General features: G+C 55.8%; 5 non-coding genes across 5 annotated transcripts; all 5 read left to right on the forward strand.

Moving 5' to 3' along the window:
• The first annotated feature begins 10030 nt into the window (after positions 1-10030).
• Positions 10031-10103, forward strand: Trnar-ucg (transfer RNA arginine (anticodon UCG)). The gene has a single exon. It is a non-coding gene; the product is annotated as a tRNA-Arg (tRNA).
• An 857-nt stretch (positions 10104-10960) lies between these two features.
• Trnat-agu (transfer RNA threonine (anticodon AGU)) lies at positions 10961-11032 on the forward strand. Its single transcript has one exon. It is a non-coding gene; the product is annotated as a tRNA-Thr (tRNA).
• A 498-nt stretch (positions 11033-11530) lies between these two features.
• Trnar-ucg (transfer RNA arginine (anticodon UCG)) lies at positions 11531-11603 on the forward strand. Its single transcript has one exon. It is a non-coding gene; the product is annotated as a tRNA-Arg (tRNA).
• Positions 11604-12460: 857 nt separating this feature from the next.
• Positions 12461-12532, forward strand: Trnat-agu (transfer RNA threonine (anticodon AGU)). The gene has a single exon. It is a non-coding gene; the product is annotated as a tRNA-Thr (tRNA).
• A 3445-nt stretch (positions 12533-15977) lies between these two features.
• Trnar-ucg (transfer RNA arginine (anticodon UCG)) lies at positions 15978-16050 on the forward strand. Its single transcript has one exon. It is a non-coding gene; the product is annotated as a tRNA-Arg (tRNA).
• The last annotated feature ends 5588 nt before the right edge of the window (positions 16051-21638 follow it).

Consider the following 21638-nt stretch of genomic DNA (forward strand, 5'->3'; position numbering starts at 1 on the left):
TTGGCGGAGCTGAAGGCCCATCCCTCTCTAGAGGTTCGAGCTGTCCGCCGGATTCACAATCCAGCCGGCTCCACCCGCCTCATGCGGGTGTTCTCTAAGCATGCTCCCTCCATAGACCTCCTCCTCAAGGAGGGTGCCCTCCTTTTCAACCGCCGTTATAAGGTCGACCCCTCCCGCTCCCCTCCACAGTCCATCCGCTGCCAGAGGTGCTTGCGCTATAATGCACATCCTACATCTGAGTGCCGCGAGGCCCCCGTCTGCCCGCACTGCAAAGAAGCACACTTCCTCCGGCAGTGCCCCAACCTTCAGTCCCCCCCCTCCTGTAACACCTGTAACCTCCAACACCCAACCTACTCCCAAAAGTGCAAGGCCCGACCCCCTCCCTCCGCTCCTGAACTCACTGTCCCTGTCCGCCCCTTGGATGCCCCCACCCCTCCCGGCAATTCCCTCCGTCCCCCCCCCACAGCTGAGGACATCATCCGCTTTGTAACCGTTGTCCTTCAGAACATCCACCCCTTTCAGCGCCCCCACACCCTCCAGCAGATATCCCTTGCCGCCCGTTCCGTCTTCCAGCTCAACACTTACGCCACCTACTCCCATAACCAGGCCCATTTTACCTTCTCCCGTCTCGACACCCTCGTCTAAATTCCCACTATGGCGCGACAGCAACGTATCCTGTTTAACAACATCCGTTCCCTTCCTGTCAACAAGAATCTCCTTATGCATACCCTCACCACCCACCGCGTGGATGCCTTCCTCCTAAACGAAACATTTCTCCAGCCCCACCATACTGTCCATACCTCGCCCTACCTCCTTCACCGCTCTGACAACCCCCTCCCGATAGCGCGTGGCGGAGTTGCCATTGGCCACCATCGCCAGATCCCTGTTCGGCTCCAACCCCTCCTTCCCAACCCCACGGAACACCTGATCCTTAGTCTATTCTTCCCCGGCCTCACTGTTACCTGCGCCACCATCTATGTCCGCCCCTCTGCACCTATTCCTTTTGACTTCCTTTCCCACATCGACCGTACCTTCTCCTCCTACGTGATTGCCGCAGATCTCAATATCCATAGTCGCTCCGCCACCCAGTTATGGCGGTGGCATCGGTTCCTCGCCACCATCCAAGGAGATGTCCTTCCTCTTCCCCAACACACCCGCCCTGAATCCAATACCACACCCGATGTCGTCCTAGCCTCCCCCAACCTCCTTGGCCGCATAGCGGTGGACGTCCTCGACCCTATTGGCAGTGACCATCTCCCTGTCCTTCTAACCATTTCAGACGGTCGTCGCCCCCGTCCCGATCCTCGCATTGACCCTCCCCCCAAGTATGTCCATGATTACTCCCGTGCCGACTGGAATGCATACCGGGATACCCTTACTACTCGAGTCGATAGCCACCCCCTCACCTACCACCGCCCACATGACATAACCCATGCCGCATCCTTTCTCCAGCAGACCTTGTCTGAGGCCGTGGAGGCCCACATCCCTACCGTCGCCATCCACCCGCACCGTCCCACTTTACCCCCACAGGCCGTCCTCCTCCTTCGAGAATCCCGTCGTCTCTACCGTGCCTTCCTCCACACGCGTGACCGGGACATACTACAACGCCACCGGCAACTCCAGAGACACATCCGGAACTTGCTCGCGGCTAAGAAACGCCGGGACTGGCGACAGACATGCACCCGTCTTAATGCTACCCTACCTATTAACTCGTCCAAATACTGGTCAGCCTTCCGCCGCCTTACTGGATCAAAACCCCCCCCTTACTATCCTCTCCTTCATAATGACAATCCCATTCCTGACAACCTTAGTAAGGCCAACCATTTTGCCTCCTACCTCACCGATGTCTTTACCATCCCTGACGATCCCCAGTTCGATTATTCCCTCTTCCCCGATGTCCGCGATCGAACTGACACCTCTATCCCTCCACTAGCTCCTGGCTTCCAGTACTTGGACAACATTACACACACTGAACTCAATACCCCTATAACTACTCAAGACATCATCGATATACTCCGCACCAAACGCAACACTGCTCCTGGTCACGACCGTGTTACTTACCGTCACCTCCGTGAAGCTCCCGCCCCCTTCCTCTCCACCCTGGCCAGGCTGTACAATGTGGTCTTGTCCACCGGCTTCTACCCCGACCTGTGGAAAACCTCCCGGATCCTGATGTTCCTCAAACCCGATAAACCACCTTCCGCTGTCTCCTCCTACCGTCCTATAAGCCTTACCTCGGTCTTCAGCAAGGTCCTGGAATCCATTCTAACCCGCCGCATCCACCAGCATCTCCACCGGCACCGCTTCCTTCCCTCCACCCAATGTGGCTTTCGACCATCCTTCTCTGCCGATGACCTTCTCCTTCACCTCACTCACCTCCTCTCCGAACAACTCAACTCCCGTCGCTCCGCCATATTCCTCTCCCTTGACCTTGAACGCGCCTATGACCGAGTGTGGCATTCTGGTCTCCTCTTCAAGCTCCAAACCTTTGCTCTTCCTATTAACTACGTTCGTCTGATCGCCTCCTTCATTTCCCACCGCCCTTCCTATGTCACTATCCACAACACTGATTCCTACACCTTCTACCCCTCTGCCGGTGTGCCCCAAGGTTCCGTCCTTTCCCCTCTTCTTTACCTTCTTTATACGGCGGACATGCCTCCACCTGCACCCCCCCTTCACCTTCTCCAGTACGCCGATGACACCGCCTTCCTTGCCCTTGCCCCCACCCTGCAACGCTCCCAACACCTTCTCCAATCCCATCTTGACCGGTTCACCTCTTGGTGTAACCAGTGGTTGCTCAAGGTCAATCCTTCCAAGACCCAGGCAATCATCGTAGGCAAAACCACCCCTTCCTTCCGTCTCCTTGATTTCTATCTTACCATTTATGGCCGTCCTATTAACCTCACACCCACCCTCAAGTACCTTGGCGTCACCCTTGACCGTCGCCTCTCCTGGACCCCTCATCTCCGGACAATCCAAGCCAAGGCACGCTCCCGACTCCACCTCCTGAAGCTCCTTTCTGGCCGCACATGGGGTCTGGACCCCTCCACCGTCCTCCACACCTATAAATCTCTCATCCGCCCTATCCTCTGTTATGCCCATCCCGCCTGGATCTCTGCCCCGCCTACCTTTTACAAATCCCTTCAAATCCTTGAACGGCATGCACTCCGCCTCGCCTATCGCATCCGCCTCCCTTCCCCCACGCGGCTCCTCTATGACCTCATCCCCTTCCCACACCTCCTTCTCTTCCTCCAACGGATACGGATCCTCTACACCTCCCGCAAGCTTGATCCTCCCCACCCGCTTGTCTCTTCCATCCTCTCCCACCCCAACCCACTGCCGCGCCTGTACTCCTGTATCCCACCTGCTCTCCATCTTCACACTCTCCACACCCTCTCCCAAGGTGGCTTCCGCCGACTCCCCCTCCCGGATGATGCCCTCCTCCCCTCCATCTACCCCTCCTACCAACTTTGAGCCTTGCCTTCCCCTCTCCTCTCATTTTCCTGTGGGCACCCTCTCTCCCTTCTCTCCCTCCCTCTCTCCCTCCTTTCATCCTTACCTCCCCTCCCCCTCTCCCTGGGCTTCCACCCCCCTTTTTTCGTTTTCTCCCCTCCTCCTCCCTGGCATCCTATCTCCCCCTCCCTCCTTCCCTCCCCCTGTTTTTTCCCTTGGCAGGCCCCCAGCTTTTCGGTGTGGACAGTGCCCCTGCAAGCGCCGAAGCCCATCTCCGCAGTGTCCGTGTCTTTCGTCCCGTCTGTGCCTCGAGTGTTTCTTCATTTTCTGCTCCACCGTTCACCTGTGCTAGTGTTCTCTGTTCCGTGCTGTGCTGCCCGTCTTTTTAAAACTGAAACAGTGCTGCGTCGGTGAACGACTTCATTTCTTTTTATTCTCTGTTGTCTTCTGATTTTTGTCCTCCATGTCTGTGTTTTGAGATTATGTCTTCCTGTTTTTCTCTCTTGTATGTTTCTTGTGGCCGAAGAGCGGCATATTAGGCCGCTGCCGGCCTACCTTTGTAGGTATAAAATGACAATAAAGGAAAAAAAAAAAAAAAAAAAGTACGGCATACCTCTTCGGCGTAACTCGAGAGGGTTGCGCCATTCGATATTCTTGTCGTTAATATCGAAGTGCTAGGAGTTTCAGTGATCGCTGCAGCTGCCGTTGTCCCGAGCCTTTGCCGCCGTTGGTCCCAGCCGCCGCCGCCGGTTCCCACCGCCGCCGCCGCCGCCGCCGCCGGTCTCCCGCCGACGCCGGTTGCCGCCATCGTATCCGGTTCCTGCCGCTGCTGCTGTTGCCGACCGCCGCCGACGCCGCCGCCGCCGCCGCCGCCGGCGCCGCATCTGGTTCCTGCCGCCACTGCCGCTGCTCGCCGCCGACGCCGCCGCCGGTTCCCGCCGCCGCCGCCGCCGCCGCCGCCGCCGCCGGTCTCCCGCCGCCGCCGCCGCCGGTTGCCGCCTCCGTATCCGGTTCCTGCCGCTGCTGCTTTTGCCGACCGCCGCCGCCGCCGCCGCCGCCGCCGCCGCCGCCGCCGCCGCCGCCGCTCCCTGCCCGTCTTTCGTTCTGTCGTCTCTGCTTACGTCTTACCCTTCCTCTTCGTCAGTCTCTTGTCCTTGTCCTTCGACTGTCCCCTGTTATTTTCCCTCTTTTCCCCTCTCCCACTTATCCTCTCACCATGACAACCCCCACAACTACCGCCACTACCACTGCAATCGTGTACACGTCCCCCTCACTTGCTGCCACCACCATCACGTGGTGTGCTCAATTACCGCCTCCCCCATATATTCCCCCCCTCCTCACTCTTCCCACCCCCGCTCCTTTTGTTGCTCCCTCCCCTGTTCCTACCCCCCATGCCTCACGTGACCCATTCCCTCCCCTCCCACATGTAACTCATGCCACCCCCGCCAGGGTTGTTGCCCGTCGGGCCACCACCCACGCCACACCATCGTCATCGTCATCACCATCACCATCACCATCGCCCTCGCCATCGCCAGTGCCAACCACTGCCACTGCATCTTCTGTGGCGCTAGCTCCAGCTCCAGCGCCAGCACCAGCACCACCACCAGTGCCTGCACCGCCAGTGGGACCTGCCATCTCCCGCCATCTCCCGGTCGTCCCCATCCCCCACACCTCTTCCCATCCCTCTCCCGCTGTGAAACGTCCCAGCGGCACCCCAGCCTCTTCTGCTCCCAATAAGTCGCAGACTCTCCCCCCTCCAACCCCCCAGGATGCCATGGATACCACCCCACCTGCCCTATCTACTCCCTCCTCTACCTCCCCCTCCTACAGGTACCTCCTTTCTCACCCTGATCCCTCTCTCCTGGAGGCCCGCAATCTTACCCTTCTCCTCCGCCAGCACTTCCCCGGAGCCCCGATCTCCCTTCTCACCCCCCGTCGGGACTCCGTCCTGATCACATCCCCCAGCCCCACCCTCCACTCCGACATCCTCTCCCGCATTCCCCTCACCCGGTTTGGTCCCCATGCCTCCCTTGCCCCTGCTCCCTCCCCCTCCTCATCCCGACAACCCCAGCCGCCCCGTCGCCCACCGACCCTCACTGCCGTGATCACTCGGCTTAGCCCGATGATCACGGAGGAGGAGGTGTTGGCGGAGCTGAAGGCCCATCCCTCTCTAGAGGTTCGAGCTGTCCGCCGGATTCACAATCCAGCCGGCTCCACCCGCCTCATGCGGGTGTTCTCTAAGCATGCTCCCTCCATAGACCTCCTCCTCAAGGAGGGTGCCCTCCTTTTCAACCGCCGTTATAAGGTCGACCCCTCCCGCTCCCCTCCACAGTCCATCCGCTGCCAGAGGTGCTTGCGCTATAATGCACATCCTACATCTGAGTGCCGCGAGGCCCCCGTCTGCCCGCACTGCAAAGAAGCACACTTCCTCCGGCAGTGCCCCAACCTTCAGTCCCCCCCCCTCCTGTAACACCTGTAACCTCCAACACCCAACCTACTCCCAAAAGTGCAAGGCCCGACCCCCTCCCTCCGCTCCTGAACTCACTGTCCCTGTCCGCCCCTTGGATGCCCCCACCCCTCCCGGCAATTCCCTCCGTCCCCCCCCCACAGCTGAGGACATCATCCGCTTTGTAACCGTTGTCCTTCAGAACATCCACCCCTTTCAGCGCCCCCACACCCTCCAGCAGATATCCCTTGCCGCCCGTTCCGTCTTCCAGCTCAACACTTACGCCACCTACTCCCATAACCAGGCCCATTTTACCTTCTCCCGTCTCGACACCCTCGTCTAAATTCTCACTATGGCGCGACAGCAACGTATCCTGTTTAACAACATCCGTTCCCTTCCTGTCAACAAGAATCTCCTTATGCATACCCTCACCACCCACCGCGTGGATGCCTTCCTCCTAAACGAAACATTTCTCCAGCCCCACCATACTGTCCATACCTCGCCCTACCTCCTTCACCGCTCTGACAACCCCCTCCCGATAGCGCGTGGCGGAGTTGCCATTGGCCACCATCGCCAGATCCCTGTTCGGCTCCAACCCCTCCTTCCCAACCCCACGGAACACCTGATCCTTAGTCTATTCTTCCCCGGCCTCACTGTTACCTGCGCCACCATCTATGTCCGCCCCTCTGCACCTATTCCTTTTGACTTCCTTTCCCACATCGACCGTACCTTCTCCTCCTACGTGATTGCCGCAGATCTCAATATCCATAGTCGCTCCGCCACCCAGTTATGGCGGTGGCATCGGTTCCTCGCCACCATCCAAGGAGATGTCCTTCCTCTTCCCCAACACACCCGCCCTGAATCCAATACCACACCCGATGTCGTCCTAGCCTCCCCCAACCTCCTTGGCCGCATAGCGGTGGACGTCCTCGACCCTATTGGCAGTGACCATCTCCCTGTCCTTCTAACCATTTCAGACGGTCGTCGCCCCCGTCCCGATCCTCGCATTGACCCTCCCCCCAAGTATGTCCATGATTACTCCCGTGCCGACTGGAATGCATACCGGGATACCCTTACTACTCGAGTCGATAGCCACCCCCTCACCTACCACCGCCCACATGACATAACCCATGCCGCATCCTTTCTCCAGCAGACCTTGTCTGAGGCCGTGGAGGCCCACATCCCTACCGTCGCCATCCACCCGCACCGTCCCACTTTACCCCCACAGGCCGTCCTCCTCCTTCGAGAATCCCATCGTCTCTACCGTGCCTTCCTCCACACACGTGACCGGGACACACTACAACGCCACCGGCAACTCCAGAGACACATCCGGAACTTGCTCGCGGCTAAGAAACGCCGGGACTGGCGACAGACATGCACCCGTCTTAATGCTACCCTACCTATTAACTCGTCCAAATACTGGTCAGCCTTCCGCCGCCTTACTGGATCAAAACCCCCCCCTTACTATCCTCTCCTTCATAATGACAATCCCTTTCCTGACAACCTTAGTAAAACCAACCATTTTGCCTCCTACCTCACCGATGTCTTTACCATCCCTGACGATCCCCAGTTCGATTATTCCCTCTTCCCCGATGTCCGCGATCGAACTGACACCTCTATCCCTCGACTAGCTCCTGGCTTCCAGTACTTGGACAACATTACACACACTGAACTCAATAACCCTATAACTACTCAAGACATCATCGATATACTCCGCACCAAACGCAACACTGCTCCTGGTCACGACCGTGTTACTTACCGTCACCTCCGTGAAGCTCCCGCCCCCTTCCTCTCCACCCTGGCCAGGCTGTACAATGTGGTCTTGTCCACCGGCTTCTACCCCGACCTGTGGAAAACCTCCCGGATCCTGATGTTCCTCAAACCCGATAAACCACCTTCCGCTGTCTCCTCCTACCGTCCTATAAGCCTTACCTCGGTCTTCAGCAAGGTCCTGGAATCCATTCTAACCCGCCGCATCCACCAGCATCTCCACCGGCACCGCTTCCTTCCCTCCACCCAATGTGGCTTTCGACCATCCTTCTCTGCCGATGACCTTCTCCTTCACCTCACTCACCTCCTCTCCGAACAACTCAACTCCCGTCGCTCCGCCATATTCCTCTCCCTTGACCTTGAACGCGCCTATGACCGTGTGTGGCATTCTGGTCTCCTCTTCAAGCTCCAAACCTTTGCTCTTCCTATTAACTACGTTCGTCTGATCGCCTCCTTCATTTCCCACCGCCCTTCCTATGTCACTATCCACAACACTGATTCCTACACCTTCTAGCCCTCTGCCGGTGTGCCCCAAGGTTCCGTCCTTTCCCCTCTTCTTTACCTTCTTTATACGGCGGACATGCCTCCACCTGCACCCCCCCTTCACCTTCTCCAGTACGCCGATGACACCGCCTTCCTTGCCCTTGCCCCCACCCTGCAAAGCTCCCAACACCTTCTCCAATCCCATCTGGACTGGTTCACCTCTTGGTGTAACCAGTGGTTGCTCAAGGTCAATCCTTCCAAGACCCAGGCAATCATCGTAGGCAAAACCACCCCTTCCTTCCGTCTCCTTGATTTCTATCTTACCATTTATGGCCGTCCTATTAACCTCACACCCACCCTAAAGTACCTTGGCGTCACCCTTGACCGTCGCCTCTCCTGGACCCCTCATCTCCGGACAATCCAAGCCAAGGCACGCTCCCGACTCCACCTCCTAAAGCTCCTTTCTGGCCGCACATGGGGTCTGGACCCCTCCACCGTCCTCCACACCTATAAATCTCTCATCCGCCCTATCCTCTGTTATGCCCATCCCTCCTGGATCTCTGGCCCGCCTACCTTTTACAAATCCCTTCAAATCCTTGAACGGCATGCACTCCGCCTCGCCTATCGCATCCGCCTCCCTTCCCCCACGTGGCTCCTCTATGACCTCATCCCCTTCCCACACCTCCTCCTCTTATTCCAACGGATACGGATCCTCTACACCTCCCGCAAGCTTGATCCTCCCCACCCGCTTGTCTCTTCCATCCTCTCGCACCCCAACCCACTGCCGCGCCTGTACTCCTGTATCCCACCTGCTCTCCATCTTCACACTCTCCACACCCTCTCCCAAGGTGGCTTCCGCCGACTCCCCCTCCCGGATGATGCCCTCCTCCCCCCCATCTACCCCTCCTACCAACTTTGAGCCTTGCCTTCCCCTCTCCTCTCATTTTCCTGTGGGCACCCTCTCTCCCTTCTCTCCCTCCCTCTCTCCCTCCTTCCATCCTTACCTCCCCTCCCCCTCTCCCTGGGCTTCCACCCCCTCTTTTCGTTTTTCCCCTCCTCCTCCCTGGCATCCTATCTCCCCCTCCCTCCTTCCCTCCCCCTGTTTTTTCCCTTGGCGGGCCCCCAGCTTTTCGGTGTGGACAGTTCCCCTGCAAGCGCCGAAGCCCATCTCCGCAGTGTCCGTGTCCTTCGTCCCGTCTGTGCCTCGAGTGTTTCTTCGTTTTCTGCTCCACCGTTCACCTGTGCTAGTGTTCTCTGTTCCGTGCTGTGCTGCCCGATTTTTTTTTTTTTTTTTTTAAACTGAAACAGTGCTGCGTCGGTGAACGACTTCAATTCTTTTTATTCTCTGTTGTCTTCTGATTTTTGTCCTTCATGTCTGTGTTTTGAGATTATGTCTTCCTGTTTTTATCTCTTGTATGTTTCTTGTTGCCGAAGAGCGGCATATTAGGCCGCTGCCGGTCTACCTTTGTAGGTATAAAATTACAATAAAGGAAAAAAAAAAAAAGTACGGCATAAGGTGGGACGAGGCAGTCTGCATTGCATTTTTTTGATGTATTTCTCACAAATCTCAGAGCCTCTCGCGGTCGTCGTCGTCGTCGTCGTCGTCGTCGTCGTCGCTGCCGCCGCCGCCGCTTCTGCAGAAGTAGCAAATGGCCATCGTAGCAAATGCGGCGAGGGACACCCTGCCATCGATTCCGAATGCGCAAAGTGTGTGGTCTTGTTTTCCTGTCTATGTTTGGTCGGTCTCGTAAGAGGTTGAATGTAACGAATGGGTGGGAAAGAGTAAGGGGCAGCGGCTGTGTGGAACGAAAACACAATTCCTCAGGGGGTGTGAGCGTTTCGAGATGAGTCGTATATATGTTATACTTGGTCGTCAGTGACCGTGTGGCCTAATGGATAAGGCGTCGGACTTCGGATCCGAAGATTGCAGGTTCGAATCCTGTCACGGTCGTGTTTTTGTAGTTCTGAAAAAGAAACATACCGTTTTAATGTAGCAATTGAGCAGTACGAAACCGTCTGAATGTTGCTGTTGACCATTTTGTGTTTGGAGATGATCTTGAGCCTGAAACACACATAACAACACCGGTGTTAACTAGCGATATGGTCGGCAGAGTGCCCTCACCGCGAGGTTTGCCTGTCACTTGCACATCTAAAACAACGTCGGAAAGTAACTCGTTCGGCTTTTGAGTCACGTCAAGTATGTGTGTTAATTTTGACGCCGCTAGCTCTGCAGATTGTCATGCAATTCCTTTACCTCTCAGAAATGATTATGAAATAAAAGTGAAGTACGTGACGAGTGTGACGTTAGGAAAACATTAGGCAGCATGGAGTGATTCTGTATGGGACCAACCAACACAAATGAGTACTGTGTGATCTGCTAACCAGCAGGTATCCAACGAGGCAGCACGGCTAGCTCAGTCGGTAAAGCATAAGAGTCTCATTCACATGGTCGTGGGTTCGAGCCCTACGCTGGGCGGAAAGGAATTTTTTTCCGCTGCAGATGTAAATTACCGATTTTCTGATTCACGTGATGTAATGGAAATAGCAACATTAAAATTTGCCTACGTCTCCAACAGTCGCAAGGAAACTGTATTTCAAGGTGAAGGTGATTTTGTGTGTGAAAGTCATGTTCTGAAGTGCAAGTGGTTTTGTTTGGAGAGAGAATCGGCTACGTGTCACATGTGTATCCAAGCAGTAATGGGTCGCCATAGCTGCAAATATTAGTCGAAAATATGAAGTGTTGTCAGCTGATGACTGATGATTCAGACGACCATACGGACGAAGTACGCAAAAGTGCCGCTAGGCGGCGCCTGTTTAGCTCAGTGGTAGAGCATTGGTCTAGTAAACCAGGGTTCGTGAGTTCAATCCTCACAGGAGGAAGACGAATCTTGGAAATCAGTTGCGTATCGTGGCCGTATAGCAAAGAGTATCTGTGATGAGGAACAATTAGCGACAGGCGTATTATTAAGAATTACTCTCAGATGTGACTAAGGCGAATGGCGCAGATAAAGCATTTGCCAAAGCAGTGTGGCATAAGGTGGGACGAGGCAGTCTTAATTATATTTTATAGATGTATTTCTCACAAATCTCAGAGCCTCTCGCGGTCGTCGTCGTCGTCGTCGCCGCCGCCGCTTCTGCAGAAGTAGCAAATGGCCATCGTAGCAAATGCGGCAAGGGACACCCTTGCCATCGATTCCGAATGCGCAAATTGTGTGGTCTTGTTTTCCTGTCTATGTTTGGTCGGTCTCGTAAGAGGTTGAATGTAACGAATGGGTGGGAAAGAGTAAGGGGCAGCGGCTGTGTGGAACGAAAACACAATTCCTCAGGGGCGTGAGCGTTTCGATATGAGTCGTATATAAGTTGTGCTTGGTCGTCAGTGACCGTGTGGCCTAATGGATAAGGCGTCGGACTTCGGATCCGAAGATTGCAGGTTCGAATCCCGTCACGGTCGTGTTTTTCCAGTTCTGAAAAACAAACATACCGTTTTAATGTAGCAATTGAGCAGTACGAAACCGTCTGAATGTTGCTGTTGACCATTCTGTGCTTGGAGATGGTCTTGAGCCTGAAACACACACAACAAGACCGGTGTTAACTAGCGAAATGTTCGGCAGAGTGCCCTCACCGCGAGTTTTGACTGGCACTTGCACATCTAAAACAACGTCGGGAAGTAACTCGTTCGGCGTTTGAGTCACATCAAGTATGTGTGTTAATTTTGACGCCGCTAGCTCTGCAGAATGTCATGCAAATCCTTTACCTTTCAGAAATGATTATGAAATAAAAGTGAAGTACGTGACGAGTGTGACGTTAGGAAAACATTAGGAACCATGGAGAGATTCTGTATGGGACCACCCAACCCAAACGAGTACTGTGTGATCTGCTACGCAGCAGGTATCCAACGAGGCAGCACGGCTAGCTCAGTCGGTAGAGCATGAGACTCTTATTCACAGGGTCGTGGGTTCGAGCCCTATGCTGGAAGGAACGGAATTTTTTTCCGCTGCAGATTTAAATTACCGATTTTCTGATTAACGTGATGTAATGGAAATAGCAACTTTAAAACTTGCCTACGTCTCCATCAGTCGCAAGAAAACTGTATTTGAAGATGAAGGTGATTTTGTGTGTGAAAGTCATGTTCTGAAGTGCAAGTGGTTTTGTTTGGAGAGAGAATCGGCTACGTGTCACATGTGTATCCAAGCAGTAATGGGTCGCCATAGCTGCAAATATTAGTCGAAAATATGAAGTGTTGTAAGCTGATGACTGATGATTCAGACGACCATACGGACGAAGTACGCAAAAGTGCCGCTAGGCGGCGCCTGCTTAGCTCAGTGGTAGAGCATTGGTCTAGTAAACCAGGGTTCGTGAGTTCAATCCTCACAGGAGGAAGACGAATCTTGGAAATCAGTTGGGTATCGTGGCCGTATAGCAAAGAGTATCTGTGATGAGGAACAATTAGCGACAGGCGCATTATTAAGAATTACTCTCAGATGTGACTAAGGCGAATGGCGCAGATAAAGCATTTGCCAAAGCAGTACGGCAATCTTCGGCGTAACTCGAGAGGGTTGCGCCCTTCGATATTATTGTCGTTAATATCGAAGTGCTAGGAGTTTCAGTGATCGCTGCAGCTGCCGTTGTCCCGAGCCTTTGCCGCCGTTGGTCCCAGCCGCCGCTGCCGCCGCTACCGTTACCCACCGCCGCCGCCGGTCTCCCGCCGACGCCGGTTGCCGCCATCGTATCCGGTTCCCGCCGCTGCTGCTGTTGCCGACCGCCGCCGACGCCGCCGCCGCCGGCGCCGCATCTGGTTCCTGCCGCCGCTCTCGCTGCTCGCCGCCGACGCCGCCGCCGGTTCCCGCCGCCGCCGCCGGTTTCCACCGCCGCCGCCGGTTGTCGCCACCGTATCCGGTTCCTGCCGCTGCTGCTGATGCCGACCGCCGCCGCCGCCGCCGCTCCCTGCCCGTCTTTCGTTCTGTCGTCTCTGCTTCCGTCTTACCCTTCCTCTTTGTCAGTCTCTTGTCCTTGTCCTTTGACTGTCCCCTGTTATTTTCCCTCTTTTCCCCTCTCCCACTTATCCTCTCACCATGACAACCCCCACAACTACCGCCACTACCACTGCAATCGTGTACACGTCCCCCTCACTTGCTGCCACCACCATCACGTGGTGTGCTCAATCACCGCCTCCCCCATATATTCCCCCCCTCCTCACTCTTCCCACCCCCGCTCCTTTTGTTGCTCCCTCCCCTGTTCCTACCCACCATGCCTCACGTGACCCATTCCCTCCCCTCCCACATGTAACTCATGCCACCCCCGCCAGGGTTGTTTCCCGTCGGGCCACCACCCACGCCACACCATCATCATCGTCATCACCATCACCATCACCATCGCCCTCGCCATCGCCAGTGCCAACCACTGCCACTGCATCTTCAGTGGCGCCAGCTCCAGCTCCAGCGCCAGCACCAGCACCACCACCAGTGCCTGCACCGCCGGTGGGACCTGCCATCTCCCGCCATCTCCCGGTCGTCCCCATCCCCCACACCTCTTCCCATCCCTCTCCCGCTGTGAAACGTCCCAGCGGCACCCCAGCCTCTTCTGCTCCCAAGAAGTCGCAGACTCTCCCCTCTCCAACCCCCCAGGATGCCATGGATACCACCCCACCTGCCCTATCTACTCCCTCCTCTACCTCCCCCTACTACAGGTACCTCCTTTCTCACCCTGATCCCTCTCTCCTGGAGGCCTGCAATCTTACCCTTCTCCTCCGCCAGCACTTCCCCGGAGCCCCGATCTCCCTTCTCACCCCCCGTCGGGACCTCCTCTCCAAACAACTCAACTCCCGTCGCTCCGCCATATTCCTCTCCCTTGACCTTGAACGCGCCTATGACTGTGTGTGGCATTCTGGTCTCCTCTTCAAGCTCCAAACCTTTGCTCTTCCTATTAACTACGTCCGTCTGATCGCCTCCTTCATTTCCCACCGCCCTTCCTGTGTCACTATCCACAACACTGATTCCTACACCTTCTACCCCTCTGCCGGTGTGCCCCAAGGTTCCGTCCTTTCCACTCTTCTTTACCTTCTTTATACGGCGGACATGCCTCCACCTGCACCCCACCTTCACCTTCTCCAGTACGCCGATGACACCGCCTTCCTTGCCCTTGCCCCCACCCTGCAACGCTCCCAACACCTTCTCCAATCCCATCTTGACCGGTTCACCTCTTGGTGTAACCAGTGGTTGCTCAAGGTCAATCCTTCCAAGACCCAGGCAATCATCGTAGGCAAAACCACCCCTTCCTTCCGTCTCCTTGATTTCTACCTTACCATTTATGGCCGTCCTATTAACCTCACACCCACCCTCAAGTACCTTGGCGTCACCCTTGACCGTCGCCTCTCCTGGACCCCTCATCTCCGGACAATCCAAGCCAAGGCACGCTCCCGACTCCACCTCCTGAAGCTCCTTTCTGGCCGCACATGGGTCTGGACCCCTCCACCGTCCTCCACACCTATAAATCTCTCATCCGCCCTATCCTCTGTTATGCCCATCCCGCCTGGATCTCTGCCCCGCCTACCTTGTACAAATCCCTTCAAATCCTTGAACGGCATGCACTCCGCCTCGCCTATCGCATCCGCCTCCCTTCCCCCACGCGGCTCCTCTATGACCTCAACCCCTTCCCACACCTCACCCTCTTCCTCCAACGGATACGGATCCTCTACACCTCCCGCAAGCTTGATCCTCCCCACCCGCTTGTCTCTTCCATCCTCTCCCACCCCAACCCACTGCCGCGCCTGTACTCCTGTATCCCACCTGCTCTCCATCTTCACACTCTCCACACCCTCTCCCAAGGTGGCTTCCGCCGACTCCCCCTCCCGGATGATGCCCTCCTCCCCCCCATCTACCCCTCCTACCAACTTTGAGCCTTGCCTTCCCCTCTCCTCTCATTTTCCTGTGGGCACCCTCTCTCCCTTCTCTCCCACTCTCTCTCCCTCCTTCCATCCTTACCTCCCCTCCCCCTCTCCCTGGGCTTCCACCCACCTCTTTTCGTTTTCTCCCCTCCTCCTATATGGCATCCTATCTCCCCCTCCCTCCTTCCCTCCCCCTGTTTTTTCCCTTGGCAGGTCCCCAGCTTTTCGGTGTGGACAGTGCCCCTGCAAGCGCCGAAGCCCATCTCCGCAGTGTCCGTGTCTTTCATCCCGTCTGTGCCTCGAGTGTTTCTTCGTTTTCTGCTCCACCGTTCACCTGTGCTAGTGTTCTCTGTTCCATGCTGTGCTGCCCGTTTTTTTAAAACTGAAACAGTGCTGCGTCGGTGAACGACTTCAATTCTTTTTATTCTCTGTTGTCTTCTGCTTTTTGTCCTCCATGTCTGTGTTTTGAGATTATGTCTTCCTGTTTTTATCTCTTGTATGTTTCTTGTGGCCGAAGAGCGGCATATTAGGCCGCTGCCGGCCTACCTTTGTAGGTATAAAATGACAATAAAGGAAAAAAAAAAACAGTATGGCATAAGGTGGGACGAGGCAGTTTGAATCACATTTTATGGATGTATTTCTCACAAATCTCAGAGCCTCTCGCGGTCGTCGTCGTCGTCGTCGTCGCCGCCGCCGCTTCTGCAGAAGTAGCAAATGGCCATCGTAGCAAATGCGGCGAGGGACACCCTGCCATCGATTCCGAATGCGCAAAGTGTGTGGTCTTGTTTTCCTGTCTATGTTTGGTCGGTCTCGTAAGAGGTTGAATGTAACGAATGGGTGGGAAAGAGTAAGAGGCAGCGGCTGTGTGGAACGAAAACACAATTCCTCAGGGGCGTGAGCGTTTCGATATGAGTCGTATATAAGTTGTACCTGGTCGTCAGTGACCGTGTGGCCTAATGGATAAGGCGTCGGACTTCGGATCCGAAGATTGCAGGTTCGAGTCCCGTCACGATCGTGTTTTTCCAGTTCTGAAAAAGAAACATACCGTTTTAATGTAGCAATTGAGCAGTACGAAACCGTCTGAATGTTGCTGATGACCATTCTGTGCTTGGAGATGGTCTTGAGCCTAAAACACACACAACAAAACCGGTGTTAACTAGCTAAATGGTCGGCAGAGTGCCCTCACAGCGAGTTTTGACTGGCACTTGCACATCTGACACAACGTCGGAACGTAACTCGTTCGGCTTTTGAGTCACATCAAGTATGTGTGTTAATTTTGACGCCGCTAGCTCTGCAGATTGTCATGCAATTCCTTTACCTCTCAGGAATGATTATGAAATAAAAGTGAAGTACGTGACGAGTGTGACGTTAGGAAAACATTAGACAGCATGGAGAGATTCTGTATGGGACCACCCAACCCAAACGAGTACAGTATGATCTGCTACCCAGAAGGTATCCAACGAGGCAGCACTGCTAGCTCAGTCGGTAGAGAATGAGACTCTTATTCACAGGGTCGTGGGTTCGAGCCCTCCGCTGGGCGGAACGGAATTTTTTTCCGCTGCAGATGTAAATCACCGATTTTCTGATTAACGTGATGTAATGGAAATAGCAACTTTAAAATTTGCCTACGTTTCCATCAGTCGCAAGAAAACTGTATTTGAAGGTGAAGGTGATTTTGTAGACATGTGTGAAAGTCATGTTCTGAAGTGCAGGTGGTTTTGTTTGGAGAGAACATCGGCTACGTGTCAGATGTGTAGCCAAGCAGTAATGGTTCACCATAGCTGCAAATATTAGTCGAAAATATGAAGTGTTGTCAGCTGAAGTCTGATGATTCAGACGACCGTACGGACGAAGTACGCAAAAGTTCCGGTAGGCCGCGCCTCTTTAGCTCAGTGGTAGAGAAGTGGTCTAGTAAACCAGGTGTCGAGAGTTCCATCCTCACAGGAGGAAGACGAGTTTGGGAAATCAGTTGCGCGTCATGGCCGTATAGTAAACAGTATCTGTGATGACGAACAATTAGCGACAGGCGTTTTATTAAGAATTACTCTCAGATGTGATTAAGGCGAATGGCGCAGATAAAGCGTTTGCCAAAGCGGTACAGCATACCACACAGCATCTTCTGCGTAACTCGAGAGGGTTGCGCCCTTCGATATTATTGTCGTTAATATCGAATTGCTAGGAGTTTCAGTGATCGCAGCAGCTGCCGTTTGTCCCAGCCGCCGCTGCCACCGCCGCCGGTTCCCACCGCCGTCGCCGCCGGTCTCCCGCCGACGCCGGTTGCCGCCATCGTATCCGGTTCCTGCCGCTGCTGCTGTTGCCGACCGCCGCCGCCGCCGCCGCTCCCTGCCCATCTTTCGTTCTGTCGTCTCTGCTTCCGTCTTACCCTTCCTCTTCGTCAGTCTCTTGTCCTTGTCCTTTGACTGTCCCCGGTTATTTTTCCTCTTTTCCCCTCTCCCACTTATCCTCTCACCATGACAACCCCCACAACTACCGCCACTACCACTGCAATCGTGTACACGTCCCCCTCACTTGCTGCCACCACCATCACGTGGTGTGCTCAATCACCGCCTCCCCCATATATTCCCCCCCTCCTCACTCTTCCCACCCCCGCTCCTTTTGTTGCTCCCTCCCCTGTTCCTACCCCCCATGCCTCACGTGACCCATTCCCTCCCCTCCCACATGTAACTCATGCCACCCCCGCCAGGGTTGTTGCCCGTCGGGCCACCACCCACGCCACACCATCATCATCGTCATCACCATCACCATCACCATTGCCCTCGACATCGCCAGTGCCAACCACTGCCACTGCATCTTCTGTGGCGCTAGCTCCAGCTCCAGCGCCAGCACCAGCACCACCATCAGTGCCTGCACAGCCGGTGGGACCTGCCATCTCCCGCCATCTCCCGGTCGTCCCCATCCCCCACACCTCTTCCCATCCCTCTCCCGCTGGGAAACGTCCCAGCGGCACCCCAGCCTCTTCTGCTCCCAAGAAGTCGCAGACTCTCCCCCCTCCAACCACCCAGGATGCCATGGATACCACCCCACCTGCCCTATCTACTCCCTCCTCTACCTCCCCCTCCTACAGGTACCTCCTTTCTCACCCTGATCCCTCTCTCCTGGAGGCCCGCAATCTTACCCTTCTCCTCCGCCAGCACTTCCCCGGAGCCCCGATCTCCCTTCTCACCCCCCGTCGGGACTCCGTCCTGATCACATCCCCCAGCCCCACCCTCCACTCCGACATCCTCTCCCGCATTCCCCTCACCCAGTTTGGTCCCCATGCCTCCCTTGCCCCTGCTCCCCCCCCCCCTCCTCATCCCGACAACCCCAGCCGCCCCGTCGCCCACCGACCCTCACTGCCGTGATCACTCGGCTTAGCCCGATGATCACGGAGGAGGAGGTGTTGGCGGAGCTGAAGGCCCATCCCTATCTAGAGGTTCGAGCTGTCCGCCGGATTCACAATCCAGCCAGCCCCACCCGCCTCATGCGGGTGTTCTCCGAGCATGCTCCCTCCATAGACCTCCTCCTCAAGGAGGGTGCCCTCCTTTTCAACCGCCGTTATAAGGTCGACCCCTCCCGCTCCCCTCCACAGTCCATCCGCTGCCAGAGGTGCTTGCGCTATAATGCACATCCTACATCTGAGTGCCGCGAGGCCCCCGTCTGCCCGCACTGCAAAGAAGCACACTTCCTCCGGCAGTGCCCCAACCTTCAGTCCCCCCCCTCCTGTAACACCTGTAACCTCCAACACCCAACCTACTCCCAAAAGTGCAAGGCCCGACCCCCTCCCTCCGCTCCTGAACTCACTGTCCCTGTCCGCCCCTTGGATGCCCCCACCCCTCCCGGCAATTCCCTCCGCCCCCCCCCCCCCCACAGCTGAGGACATCATCCGCTTTGTAACCGTTGTCCTTCAGAACATCCACACCTTTCAGCGCCCCCACACCCTCCAGCAGATATCCCTTGCCGCCCGTTCCGTCTTCCAGCTCAACACTTACGCCACCTACTCCCATAACCAGGCCCATTTTACCTTCTCCCGTCTCGACACCCTCGTCTAAATTCCCACTATGGCGCGACAGCAACGTATCCTGTTTAACAACATCCGTTCCCTTCCTGTCAACAAGAATCTCCTTATGCATACCCTCACCACCCACCGCGTGGATGCCTTCCTCCTAAACGAAACATTTTCCAGCCCCACCGTACTGTCCATACCTCGCCCTACCTCCTTCACCGCTCTGACAACCCCCTCCCGATAGCGCGTGGCGGAGTTGAAAATTGGCCACCATCGCCAGATCCCTGTTCGGCTCCAACCCCTCCTTCCCAACCCCACGGAACACCTGATCCTTAGTCTATTCTTCCCCGGCCTCACCGTTACCTGCGCCACCATCTATGTCCGCCCCTCTGCCCCTATTCCTTTTGACTTCCTTTCCCACATCGACCGTACCTTCTCCTCCTACGTGATTGCCGCAGATCTCAATATCCATAGTCGCTCCGCCACCCAGTTACGGCGGTGGCATCGGTTCCTCGCCACCATCCAAGGAGATGTCCTTCCTCTTCACCAACACACCCGCCCTGAATCCAATACCACACCCGATGTCGTCCTAGCCTCCCCCAACCTCCTTGGCCGCATAGCGGTGGACGTCCTTGACCCTATTGGCAGTGACCATCTCCCTGTCCTTCTTACCATATCAGACGGTCGTCGCCCCCATCCCGATCCTCGCATTGACCCTCCCCCCAAGTATGTCCATGATTACTCCCGTGCCGACTGGAATGCATACCGGGATACCCTTACTACCCGAGTCGATAGCCACCCCCTCACCTACCACCGCCCACATGACATAACCCATGCCGCATCCTTTCTCCAGCAGACCTTGTCTGAGGCCGTGGAGGCCCACATCTCTACCGTCGCCATCCACCCGCACCGTCCCACTTTACCCCCACAGGCCGTCCTCCTCCTTCGAGAATCCCGTCGTCTCTACCGTGCCTTCCTCCACACGCGTGACCGGGACACACTACAACGCCACCGGCAACTTCAGAGTCACATCCGGAACTTGCTCGCGGCTAAGAAACGCCGGGACTGGCGACAGACATGCACCCGTCTTAATGCTACCCTACCTATTAACTCGTCCAAATACTGGTCAGCCTTCCGCCGCCTTACTGGATCAAACCCCCCCCCCCCTTACTATCCTCTCCTTCATAATGACAATCTCTTTCCTGACAACCTTAGTAAGGCCAACCATTTTGCCTCCTGCCTCACCGATGTCTTTACCATCCCTGACGATCCCCAGTTCGATTATTCCCTCTTCCCCGATGTCCGCGATCGAACTGACACCTCTATCCCTCCACTAGCTCCTGGCTTCCAGTACCTGGACAACATTACACACACTGAACTCAATAACCCTATAACTACTCAAGACACCATCGATATACTCCGCACCAAACGCAACACTGCTCCTGGTCACGACCGTGTTACTTACCGTCACCTCCGTGAAGCTCCCGCCCCCTTCCTCTCCACCCTGGCCAGGCTGTACAATGTGGTCTTGTCCACCGGCTTCTACCCCGACCTGTGGAAAACCTCCCGGATCCTGATGTTCCTCAAACCCGATAAACCACCTTCCGCTGTCTCCTCCTACCGTCCTATAAGCCTTACCTCGGTCTTCAGCAAGGTCCTGGAATCCATTCTAACCCGCCGCATCCACCAGCATCTCCACCGGCACCGCTTCCTTCCCTCCACCCAATGTGGCTTTCGACCATCCTTCTCTGCCGATGACCTTCTCCTTCACCTCACTCACCTCCTCTCCGAACAACTCAACTCCCGTCGCTCCGCCATATTCCTCTCCCTTGACCTTGAACGCGCCTATGACCGTGTGTGGCATTCTGGTCTCCTCTTCAAGCTCCAAACCTTTGCTCTTCCTATTAACTACGTCCGTCTGATCGCCTCCTTCATTTCCCACCGCCCTTCCTATGTCACTATCCACAACACTGATTCCTACACCTTCTAGCCCTCTGCCGGTGTGCCCCAAGGTTCCGTCCTTTCCCCTCTTCTTTACCTTTTTTATACGGCGGACATGCCTCCACCTGCACCCCCCCTTCACCTTCTCCAGTACGCCGATGACACCGCCTTCCTTGCCCTTGCCCCCACCCTGCAACGCTCCCAACACCTTCTCCAATCCCATCTTGACCGGTTTACCTCTTGGTGTAACCAGTGGTTGCTCAAGGTCAATCCTTCCAAGACTCAGGCAATCATCGTAGGCAAAACCACCCCTTCCTTCCGTCTCCTTGATTTCTATCTTACCATTTATGGCCGTCCTATTAACCTCACACCCACCCTCAAGTACCTTGGCATCACCCTTGACCGTCGCCTCTCCTGGACCCCTAATCTCCGGACAATCCAAGCCAAGGCACGCTCCCGACTCCACCTCCTGAAGCTCCTTTCTGGCCGCACATGGGGTCTGGACCCCTCCACCGTCCTCCACACCTATAAATCTCTCATCCGCCCTATCCTCTGTTATGCCCATCCCGCCTGGATCTCTGCCCTGCCTACCTTTTACAAATCCCTTCAAATCCTTGAACGGCATGCACTCCGCCTCGCCTATCGCATCCGCCTCCCTT

Source organism: Schistocerca gregaria, chromosome 3 (assembly GCF_023897955.1).
Source record: "Schistocerca gregaria isolate iqSchGreg1 chromosome 3, iqSchGreg1.2, whole genome shotgun sequence".
Classification (NCBI taxonomy): domain Eukaryota; kingdom Metazoa; phylum Arthropoda; class Insecta; order Orthoptera; family Acrididae; genus Schistocerca; species Schistocerca gregaria.